Raw genomic sequence first — 12,838 nt, forward strand, 5'->3', positions numbered from 1 at the left:
TATTTTCTGGAGCTGTTCTCAATGATTTATACATATTCAGGTACCTGTCCCTGCAAGTGCCTACCAAGCTGCATGCAAGATTTTGCTTCAGGTGTGTCAAACGTGATTAAAATGTCTCAGATCTCTCATGTTTAGCTCTAATTGGGGGTTTTGCTGTTATGCAATGCGTGCCGTAGTGGCTCGGTGGTAAAGGGGTGTTTTGTGGCTCTGGAATAGGACTGAGCCTGTAACCCGAGTGCTAGCTGGAGGTGTAACACAAGCAGGAGCCCCTCGAAGCAAGCACACGGTCACTGTGGGACTGCAGGCCTAGGTGCTCTTCCCCTCAGGGTGAGTGTTCAGATGCGCCCTTTGTCTTGCGTGTGTCTGGCCAGCGGTGGCACCTCTGGGGTTAAAGTGCAGGAGGCGGAGTCGCCTCTGCGCCTGGTTTTGGGCTGGGCCGTTTATTTTACCCTCCATTCAGGAAACTGCGGAAGAGCGGCTTATGTTTTGGTTAATTTTAAACTGAACGGCCTGTGTGGTTTTTCCCAGCGCCCTCGGGTTTATTATGTTAAGAGGGGAAGAGTGCCGATGCCTCAGTGGGTAGAAGGAATACTGTATATAGCATATCTGGAACACATTACGGCCTCTATTTCAGCAGATCGGAAAGCACAGCATTCCTCTCGGCAGGCCTTCGGCTGCTCCACTGGTCTGGAATGAGAGTGGAAATGCACAAGGACCCTACAATGACATTTGTTGCAATAGGCAACTTTTTATTGTATGTCATTTAGCTGGACATGCAAGCAGTCAGATACTTCTATCTATAAATATGTCAATGTTTTTGGTCAAAGTTAGCTACTTTATGTCACGCTGATGAGTCTTAATAAGAATGAAACAGCTGTCCATGGCTGCCAGCCTAGACTTTTTATGTGCTTAAAGGCAGAATGAAAGTTGTAAGACTGGCTCCTGTAGCATTGTGATTGGCTGAATACGGGATTAAAGTTCGTACCCATAATTCATTGGTACTAGAAAGTGTTAAGAGCAACTCAAATGGAACGGTGGAAAGAATGACCGGAAATGAAAGGGAGGGTTTTCAATTGATAAAAAAAAAAACTTTTGTTCCAGGACATTTCAGACAAAAGGCCTTTCATCAGCTGGTTTGGAAAGAAATGTAACCACAGTGATAGATTTTATAATACTGCTCATTGGCTTCTTGTTAAAATTTGGTTCTTTGAAGAATTTAATGGAGGATGCTTCATCCCACATTATACAGCACGGGCCGATTCAATGAGGATTTCACACTGAAAGACTCAAGCATTCAATAAAGTTTCCTCCTCTCATTATTTCCAGTAATGCCCTTGTCTGTAATTTACCCAGAGCAGCAGTCTCTATGCTGTGCTACCTACCCTGTGGTCAGTGCACAGTTCTGAGTGGAAGGTGGCTCTCCAGCTCTTTCAGAATGCCCTTCCTTGATTTTCTGTGAGCTCTTGCTTCTAAGTTAACACCTGCACCAGCAGCAGACATTGACAAATATAAAACAGGAAAGACAGAGACAGTGAGCTGGCCATCGCAGCCTGCTGACCTGGGGTCTCCTATATTATCCCTGACTCATTTTCCAGTCACGGCTTACTGCAGTCCCTTCCATACCACCCCTGCTCTGTGAGCACGCCGGACTCCTCCCTGATTAGCACAGTGACAGCACATTGACCCTTTGGCCCCAGCTGGATCTGGGAACACTTACTGCACAAACAATGGCCAATTACCGAGCTAGAGCCACACCCACAGCCCACAGAGAGGCCAATCCCAAGTGCCCTAGCCCTGCTGAGGGGGGTCAGAGGTCACCTGGCCAGGCCAGGATATGATGGCAAGATGAGAGCATTTTCCATGTGTGAATAAAAACACAGGGATCAGATGTGTTCCTACTGTAAATCTCTTTTAGTAGAATTCTCTTTTTTAACCCTTGCCAAGCTTAAGCTTTATCTATTTTATACATAAATTAATATGAGTAACTACGAGATAAAGTTGTTTCTCATAACCTGCCATTAGCACATTTTCCATTCATGCATTTCCATTTCCTTGTATCCATTGTCGTCTTTGTTTTGTGCTGTTGGCAGGCTCAGTGGGACACTGGTAGGTATTAGCCTTAGTTAAATATAACCAAAGTTGCCCATTTCAGCATGATCCATGATCATAAATGGCCTGTCCTTAAATTAACCAGGTATGTTGCTGACCCACTACTGCTACAGTAAAGTGCACTGATAGCAGGATCAACACCTCAGCAGATCCTGTGCTGGAAAGGGGATAAAAACTACCCCCATCTTGAGTTTTCCATGTGATTCTCCTGCTGTGTCTCCTTGGCCTTAATCCCTTACAGTCTGCCACGACTCCCCTATGTTTATCTCCTTGTTCTGCAGTTGTCTCTGTTACAAACATGTTGAAGAGCATTTGATGCTCTATTATACACGCTATTACTTTGATCACGCATGATTATTTTCAATAAGCATGAATGATGGATCGGCTGTGCCAAGGAATAGAGACTTTCTCACGGAAGGAAGACAGCTAAGTTCTGCAACGTCCTTTAACTCTGACACCTGCACTGATGAGACCGCCTTTTATCTGACAGTTTGCTGTGTGTTGTAGAGGCTGTTTTCAAGAATACCCTCTTCAAAAGGAGTGCTTTGTTAAGATCAGAGCGTACTGCTGAAAGAAGGCATAACGTGACCCGTACACAGCAACATCTGTCAGACTCCCTTCGCAGTCATATGCTGAACAGGCACAAGTGTCAGCGCTGCGCTATGTGGGTGAGCACAACTGGCGTGGTGTCGGTTCTGTATTCACTGGAAACCACTGTTCCTGCCAGGAGTGAACAAGATGTGCTTCCGGTCTTAAAGTTAACTGACAACTGTTGTCAATGACCTTTTTTTACTGCCCTGTTTCTCCTGAGGAACCTCCAGTGGCTCTTTTCTCACTCGCACTCCAGATGAGTGAGATTTCTCCTTGTGTGCAGCGCCTCTCCTTCCTACACCGATTCTCTGTGTCCCTCGTGCTGTGCTGTCATTTGAAGCACAATGCGCTCAGGATAATAATAATAAACGTTAGTAGTTCAGGTGGGGAGCTGCGTCAGCATGTGTAGGCTGCAAAGGAACAAGTACAGTAACAGGTTTATTCCATGCTGAAAAAAAGAAGAAAGAGAACACAACGTTTCGGCCGTGGAGCCTTCTTCAGGTGTGAGTTATTTTATATAGCGCCTTTAAAGGTGGCTTCTCAAAGCGCTTTACAGAATGACAATAACAATAAATAAAAAGAATACACAAGATAAAACACAATTACAATATACAGAGGAGACCGTGGATGGTGGTACTAGGAAAAGCAGAGGGGTGAAGAATGGAACCAGTTCAGTAAAGGCTCTTCTAAAGAAGAGGGTTTTGAGTCTGGATTTGAAGGAGTTTAGAGAAGGTGGCTCTCTGATATCCTTTTTTCCTTTAGGGTGATTTATGCTCTTCAGATGTACTTGTGAAAAAAATACACGATTCTTTTAAAAGAGGATCTCAAAATAGCCAGGAAAACAGTGTAGTGTTTGCAGTGTTATGTGATATTTTGCATTTTTGAGATTCCCTTCATATTGTCCTGGTTGGCCTAGAACCTCACTGCTGGCAGCCTGTTTCAGTACAGGCAGAGCAGCTCACGGTGAGAGGACTGCCCGTCGTGAAGATTGTGGTGTTTTCATTTCCAATAGTGTGTGTTCTAATTTATATCGTTAATAATGCAAAACAAACAGCAGGGTTAAACAAACACAAGCACACTACTAATTTAATTGGCTGACAAGATTATCCAACACAACAATCATTCAGAGAGCTGGATCTTTTCCTAATACAATCCGTGATTATACTGTACAGGTATGTGCAACAGCAGTGTCCCACCAAAGGATATGACCCCACAACCTTCAAGGTAAGAGTCCAGACCAGTCCAAGGCTCCACAGTGTCCCTTTAGGTTCACATAAAATTTTACATTTAAGGAAGCTGGCAGCGATATTTAAAGTTTCTTGGACTTGTGTAATGCCTGTAAAATCCATGTAGTTGTTACTTCATAATGAGGCATTCCTTCAGCTTTGCCTTTTTTGTGGAAAGGTTATTTTAAAACCACCTCAATGGGGTGCAATTGAAACGCAGGGGCTTTAAATTGCACACGCATTGGTTTTAAATAAATAGCATGTGCGCAGAGAGATTATTTCCTTAGGAAACCTCAGCGAGGAGTCACAGCATTGACACGCTTTGTATGCCATAGTCCCAGACCCCAAAGAGTTTGATGTGCTGTACGTGGTACACACAATATCCTGGGAATGCGTGCTTTTCTGGAAAAGGGGTGTGTAAGTTATCATACCACTTCATGATGATGGACGCCCTTTCTCAAGTGAAAAGGTAAAAATGGATTTAAAGAAGAGAAAGTCTGAGAGTTTTAAAAAAATAATGATTAATCTTTAGAAGTTATTTAAATGAAAGTATCAAAAATAATATAAAAATATATCCTTACACTATATAGTGCTTTTCTGGACACTCCACTCAAAACACTTTACAGGTAATGGGGGCTCTCCTCCACCACCACCAGTGTGCAGCCCCACCTGGATGATGCAATGGCAGCCATAGTGCTCCAGTACGCTCTCCACACACCAGCTATCAGTAGGGAGGAGAGCAGAGGGATGAAGTTTATAGATGGGGATTATTAGGAGGAAATCTGGCCAGGACACCAGAGTAACACTTCTACACTTCTCAAGAAACGCCCTGGGATTTTAATGACCACAGAGAGTCAGGACCTCAGTTTTAGGTCTCATCTGAAGGACGGCGCCTTTTTACAGTATAGTGTCCCCGTCACTATACTGGGACATTAGGACCCATACAGACAGCAGGGTGCACACCCCCTACTGGCCCCACTAACACCTCTTCCAGCAGCAACCTTAGTTTTCCCAGGAGTCTCCCATCCAGGTACTGGCCAGACTCTCACCTGCTGAGCTTCAGGGGGCTGCCAGTTGGGAGTTGCAGGGTGTCACAGCATTGTGATATACATGTAGCTGCTGGCTGAAACTGAAAAGAATGTTAGCAGTTAGATCCTTTCAAGTTAGGACAGACACACCTTACACCAAAAACACTCTAATGGTTCTTGATTATCTTTTTCGAAACTTGGAATTCCTCTAAATCAGTCTCGCCCCAGATGGAACAATGGTGTTAAAGGCTTTTTTCATTTGTGACTATGTGTTCCCTTCTAGTCAGAAAGCCTTTTCCCATTTTATGTTTTCAAAAGGATGGCATCTGTGGCAGTTAAAGTCATCCTCCAAACAGGCAAAAAATGTTTTCCAGTCATTGTGAGATTAGGGTGGACACACCTGACACAAAAAGATGCCCAAATAAACCATATGAACCAAGGTTACTCATACTCTTGTATGATTGTACTCAATCTCTATACTCATGTACAGAGATGTACCCATACTCTTTTATGACTGGTACTCATACTCATTTGATTCTTGTTAAAATTTGGTTCTTTGAAGAATGTAATGGAGGATGCTTCATCCCACATTATACAGCACGGACCGATTCAATGAGGATTTCATACTGAAAGATTCAGTCTTGACAGGTCAGACTGACTGAGATCTTGACTCACGGGGAGAATTCTCTCTGTCTGGGCTCTCCTACGCTTCACTGTGACTCTGCTTGGAAGTGTCTAAAACAAACCTGCAACTACAACAGTTTATAAGCAACAACCCAATCTGTTAGCATCTCTGTGAGTCAGTATGCCACTTATGGAATAACTGGAGAAGAGCTAGTGTACTTTCTTAAGGATCAGCCCCAGCTGTGAATTAAAGCCTTTCTGATTACCACAATTTCACTATGAAACAAGAGAAATGGGACAGAACATCAGTCAGAATTCAGATTCACAGATGAAGATCTTGTATTGCTGTTATTCTTGGCCAAACATGATACTGGCCTGTGAGTTTCACTGTAGACACCCTAATGATCAGTGCTGCTGGTGGCAAATTATAATCAGTACAATAAGCGTTCCTACTGTAGTTCATGTCTGTTCAATAAAATTTCAGGACATCTGCTTAAAAACACTGGGTATTTTCCTGGTAATAACTTTGTGAATGTATTGCTGCATTAAGTGATACATTTCTTTTGAAGAAGTCATTCACAGCCTGGTTTCCAGCCCGTCCATGGTATGAAATTATGTCATTATCAGTGTTTAACAGATTTTTTTTTACCTACACAGAGCTACGGTGTAAGCTGTCAAATGAAAATTTGAACAGGGGTGCTGTCTGTGTGGAGTTTGGATGTTCTCCCCATGTTCGTGTGGGTTTCCTCCAGGTGCTCCTGTTTCCTCCCACAGTCCAATGACATACTTGTGGGTTAATTGACTTCTGGGAACATTGGCCCTGATGTGAGAGAGTGTATGTCTGTTTGTGCCCTGCAATGGACTGGTCTCCTGTCCAGGGTGTAGCCCAGCCTGCGCCTGTTGCTTGCTGGGATAAGCTCTAGCGTCCTGAATTGGATGAATTAGTTAGAAAATGCATGGATGGAAATTTATTGACACTACCGATAAAAAAACATATACTAACCCCCTACTTTGGCAAATAGTCTACTATAACATTTCTTCAAGACACCAGTCCCTCCTAGTCTACTGGTTGGGATCCAGTAACGAGGCTGTAACACTTATCATGATTACTGTAAATCTCATTTAACAATGCAGAATTGCTTACATTTATCACTTATCTGTAGTTAATGTGGCAAATCCATCTTCCTATAAAGCTCTTGATGGCGTGATTTGGTTTGCAATCTCAGGAACATCTAAGGGGTGGGTATGGCCACCCGGGATTCATCTTAATTGGGAACTGTTTTAGTGCAGCGCTGGGGAATATCTTGGCATACATGGTTCATTGCAATGGAGGCTAATTAGCATACTAATTTAGACTGGTCCTGAAGGGCTAATTACAGGATCAACCACAGCTACTACCCTGCTTTTGTTCATTTCAATCGAACCTTTAACAGTGTCAAGGCCGGGCAGTGTCTGGAAGAAGGAGGAGAGGCCCACCTTACACTGCGAAACAAAGGGCTTTTGTTACAAAGCCAGAATGAAATGAAACATTGGGGAAGTTGAACGTCTTCACCATGTAGTCCAGGGGTGGCCAGCTGTGCACCTGGAGGGTCCCAATCCCTCAGGTCTTATAGGTGACCCTTAGATCATCGGTAAAGACAGGGTTCCATTTAAAGATAATGGTGAATTTAGTCATTTAATTGTTTCACTTAGGTCATGAATGGCCACCTGTGATGATTGAAAGCTATTTGGTGTTGGTCGTTTCATTTGAACTGTTATCTAAACTACTTCATTGCACAAATCCCTTGCATTGCTGGTCAAAGTGAAGTGTGACAAGTGTTTGGGAGCTGATGATTTCAGGGTTACATACAGCCTGCTGGATGGGGCTCTCCAGGCTCAGGACTGGCCACCCCTGGAATAATCACTCTAATCCAGTGGTTCCTGACCCTGGACCTGGAGGAACACTGGGTGTGTTTCCTGGTTTTCATTCCAGCCGAGCTCTTCAGTGCTAGCTGATAACTCAGTGGAGCTGCATGAACCTTAGAGAGCCTTTCTCAGCGTATCCTCGATTTTTTTGTCATTAGTTCTGACTAAACAGATCTTGTCTAGTTGACTGGTTGATGATGAACAGGCACAGGTGGCAAATATACTGTATCAGACGTACACACAGAGGGGAGGACATTGTATCAGACACGCCTACAATGGGAATGGCACTGTATCAGACACATACAGTGGGGAGGACTTTGTATCAAACACACCCAGAGAGGGGAGGGCACTGTATCGGACATGCCCACAGTGGGAATGCCACGGTATCTGACATGCCCACAGTGGGGAGGACACTGTATCAGGCACGCCCACAGTGGGGAGGGCACTCTATCAGACACACCCACAGTGGGGAGGACACTGTATCAGAGACTCCTACAGTGGGGAGGACGTTGTATCAGATACACCTACAGTCGGATAAGAGATAAGAGATCACTTTATTAACCATATATAATATCTTGCATTAGAAATTTGTCTTTTTGCATATTCCAGCTTGCTCTCCTTGAGACACACAGGCACACAGGCACACAGACGGGGAGAGAGAAGCTTGGGGTCAGAGCGCAAAGTCAGCCATTTATATGGCGCCCCTAGAGCAGTTGGGGTTAAGGGCCTTGTTCAGAGTACAGAGTAGGATTCCTCTGCCAGCTGTGGGATTTGAACCAGCAACCTTAGACCCTTAGCCACAGTGCCACTGCGCCGCAGGGAGGGCCCTCTATCAGAGACTCCCACAGTGGGGAGGGCACTGCATCAGACACACCCACAATGGGGAGGGTACTGTATCAGACACACCCGCAATGAGGGTATTTATTAAACTTAGAAATTGGAACAGCGTTGATCCCATTTAAAATCCCATTTGACCCTTGAAGAGCTGACAGCAAATTTGCAAATATGTCTCAAATAGAAAAAAGGCTGACATGGGGTTGTGGGAGAATGGAACAAGTTACACAGGCACGGTGTTGAAGTTGATTCCCCAGGTTCTTTCAGGAAACAGCTGAATAAGATCTTCAGATCAATTAAGTACCAACTACCAGATGGACTCAATGGGCCCAACGGCCTCCTCTCATTTGGTAAATGTTCTTATTTCTTAATAATAAGGCCACTGATTAACAGCTCACTTGGAGTAAAAACCTGTCACTCACTGTCGGTCAGTCGCTCTAGCAGCACAAAATTCCATTGAGGGGTTGGCTGCCCCTTTATCATTGAAAAGTGTTTTTCAGATGTGTGCGTCTTGAGTTCAGCATCCCAGGAAAAAACACACAAACAATACAGTAGTTTTGGAAACGATACTTCTGTACAAAGGTGAACTGTACCACTTCTTCCACTGAGACCACAGGACTCGATATCGTGCTGAGATTCATAAACAGCTAGAACAGCAAGCTAATAGCCTGAACCACATGGCCTCATCTCATTTGTAACCTTTCGTATGATTTAATGTTCCTATAATGATGCTTTAGTTGCAAACAAATCCCACTAAATGCTTTAATGAGGACAGCAGGACTGAATTAGTGCTACAGACTCGATTGACAAGGCTGTGAGCTCCAGGTTTCACATTCCTACACAGGATCTTGGGGATAGAATACTCAACCCTTTCTAATACCAGCTGATTTGGTGCTGATTGTAACTTTTTTTTACTGCTCTACCAAGAAACTATTACAAAGCCAGATGTCATAAACAAAACTCTCTTGAGGTTTTTAACCCCTTCAAGTCAGTCACACAGCAATGATTTCTGCTGCTGAAGTGGATGGTTTGTTTTTTTTTTTACGTAAATTTAGGTGATAACGGTTTTCATGTTATTGTAAAATGTCTTTTCAGCAAATGTATTCCAAAGCACCAAAAACCTCAATGAAAAAAGATCAAGAAAGGCAAAACCATTGTTAAAAAATCATGTGTCATGCTTCATTTTGTATGAATGGAGATATAATGGATATTCTATTAATCACATATCCACTGAGGCTCCAGATGTGCTGTGTTGTTGAGCTTAGGCTAGGTTAGGGTTGGGGTAAGGATAAGGTAGGCTAGGGTCAGAATTTTACTAACCTAAAATGCACTAGCAATGCCTAATTTAGAATATTGTGTGTAATTTTGGTCAGCGTGCTACAGAAAAGATATATCTGCTTTGGAATCAGTCTCGATGACACAAATGGAACAAAAAGGGGAAATAAATGTAAAACTGAGGACAGCAGACACATCTTTACCCTAAGGGTTGTGGGAGTATGGAACAAGCTACCCAGCACTGTTGTGGATGCCGATACCCTGGCTTCTTTCAAGAAAGTGCTGAATGAGAGCCTTGTTTTAATTAGCTGTTAGCATCCAAATGAGCTGTGAGCGTGTGTTTCGTGTCTGTGTGTGCCCTGCAATGGACTGCCTTCCTGTCCAGCTGCCCCCTGACCATGTATGGGATCAGCAGTTATTATTAATTTGATGCGATGATGTGATCTAAATGGGCTAGATGGCCTATTTTCTGACGCTTCCATATTTATACATTCTTGTCCACGGTATTTACAAGAAAGGGTTCAAGGAGGTCAAGGACCCGTAGAAGGCCCCACAGACGAAACGTTGTGTTTCTTTTCTTCTCTTTTCAGCATGGAATGAACCTTTACTTGTTCCTTTACAAGACAGGGTTAAATCAAATCAACTAAATCAATTTTTTAAAAAAATGTAGTAAAATATACCATAAGCCAACACGACAGGCCAATAAAGCGATTTTGAACGTGCGCCCATCAGCACAAATAAAAGCAGTCTTACCAATTCACAATGGTATTAACACCCTGTGCAGCAGACATTACTTTAAGCGCCATCATAAAATGTCTCTTCCAGCCCAAGGCTGAGGGCACTTAACTGTCGCCACACTCAATTATGCATCAGGCAGCGCCTGCTGAGAGGGCTGTGAGTGTGCCCAGCGCCCGGCCCCCCTCACTGCTGTGCCCGAGGTGAGCAGAGGTGAGGTCTGCCCGCGGGGCTGTCAGACTGCTGGGCTCTTTCCAGCTCTGTGGCTGCCAGGCCTGCCCGTGCTCTCTGTACCACCACCAGAGCCCACACAGGCTCTTTCTGTCAGTCTTTCTCTCTCCTAACCTGCTCTTTTCTCTCTGTCTCCCGAGCCCCTTCTCGGAACACCTCTTTCGTCACATTTTCTCTCCATCTGATCCTCCTCCTTTTCTCTCTCTGCTTCTCGGACGCTCACCCCTCCGTGCCTGTCTCTCTGGCCCTGCCTTGCTATCCTGCCTTGCCTCCATTTTATCTCTGCGTCTTCCTCTATCATTCCCCCGACCCCTCTCCCTCTCGCTCCCATCCCATAGGGCTCTCTGCTCAGTAACACTGAAGAGGTCTCGCTATCTTCTTACGAAAAAGGATGTGTGGGTTAAGCTTCCCAGCCATGTCGTCGAAGCTGATACCCTGGCTCTTTCAAGAGATGGCTGAAGGAGACCCTCAGATGACCTGCTGCTAGTGAACCTCACAGGCCTGTGGTTTCAAGGCCTGTCGGTCTGGCTGTGCTGCTGGTAGAGGTTTAAGAAGGATGGGCATGTGGAACAGTTAGTCAGCTGGTACTGTGGGAGAAAAGAGACCGGATACAGCCTTGACCTCTCTCCACTTCCTTGTACCTGTTGGCCAGTATCCTCAGAGCAGGGGATGAAGGTGGTTCCCCAAAAGAATCTTTGAACTTCTTACTTCCTCTTCTGAGTACTAATGGGTCAGGTAAGCATTCAAGCAAAAGGGTTTAGCTGAGCTGTTCCGGAATTTCTTCTGTGCTCGTTTTACCAGACAGAGTTCGTCTGACAGATTTCCCTGACATTGAGAATGATTTACCCACCCTAGAGCTTCACTGCTTTTATTCCTCAAGGAAAAGGAGGAGAAAGTGGTCACAACACTTCCTGAAGACATTCTGGGCTCTGGGCAAGATTTATTTCAGTTTTGCTTCCAGCTGCAGAGCTGAACACAGGACAACCAGACATCCTCTGGACAGCTGCTGCCCCAGACGCATGACCACGCACTGCGGCAGATGTCTTGTCTCAGCTGTACTGTCCTGGGGTGAATAATTTCCTACTGCCGTAATATCCCTCTAATTTTCCACTCACGGGCCCAGGCAGTCAGCATTCCCAGCTCTGTTTAGCATTCAGAGAGCTTCCCAACAGAGTCAATAACCCGTGACCTCTGCATCACCCCTCCAAGAGCAACATGCCACCCACGTGTAGCTGGAGCCGCTGGGTCAGCCTGACACGCAGTTCTCACTCACAGGCACAGACACACTCTCCCTGACTCGCCTCTTCATAGAACACAAGCACTCCCACTGACACAGACACCCTCTTCCCAGGCCTAAGAACACAGGACCGGTTTCAAACCAGAGGCCATCTAGCCCATCTCAGTCATTTGGTAGTTACTAGCTCACTGACTCACGGACCACATTCTCCCATTTCTTAAAAGTATACAGGATGGGCCTGGGTAGCCTGTTCCATACTCCAACCATCCTTTGTGTAAAGAAGTACCTGCGGGTCTAATTGTTGTTAATACCTTAGAGGGTTTTGAATACTTGTATCAGGTCACCCCATAGCCTTCTCTGTTCTAGGTTAGAAAAGTTAAAAAATCCTGTCTGTGTAGGTCATTCTCTTTCTCATAATGCATCTGGTTGTTCTTTCTCTGGGCGGGTTTCTCTGGGCGGAGGAGCAATATGTTTTCTATAATGTGATGACCAGAATTATACACAATATCCTGGAGTGACAGTGCCGGCCATCACTGCCTGTGCCTCTTACCAGTCCTCTGCTCCCATGGGCAAAACACTGAGAACTGCCACCCTGTGAAAACAGGAGGGGGGTTGTGAGAGATCTCAGAGCTCCACGAGAAGAAATTCCTTCAGGTTTCTTCCTGAGATGGACGAGATCCTTTAGGATCTCTTAAGGATCCCTTTAGGATCTCTTCCGTCTCTGTTGTGCTTCTTCCACTGTGCTGCGTGTGTAAAGAAAACATTATTTTGCTTTAAATTTATAAACTGATGGTAACAGAATACTGCAGTAAATAAGACTTAACTGCAGTATTAAGGTATGAAATGCAATGTAAAAAGATACACAATAGAAGATCGGCAGAAGAAATAATTATACTGCGCACACGTACAGTACAGTGTACAGTACCATGTGAAACGTGGTAGCAGAAATGCTGACAAGTACAGCATCCTGCAGGCAACAAGAGATGAGATCTAAAATATTAAGAACAGTCTACAAGGGTAAAACAGGGACTGTGGCCGTGGGT

This window comes from Atractosteus spatula, chromosome 8 (assembly GCF_055471065.1).
Source record: "Atractosteus spatula isolate fAtrSpa1 chromosome 8, fAtrSpa1.hap1, whole genome shotgun sequence".
Classification (NCBI taxonomy): domain Eukaryota; kingdom Metazoa; phylum Chordata; class Actinopteri; order Semionotiformes; family Lepisosteidae; genus Atractosteus; species Atractosteus spatula.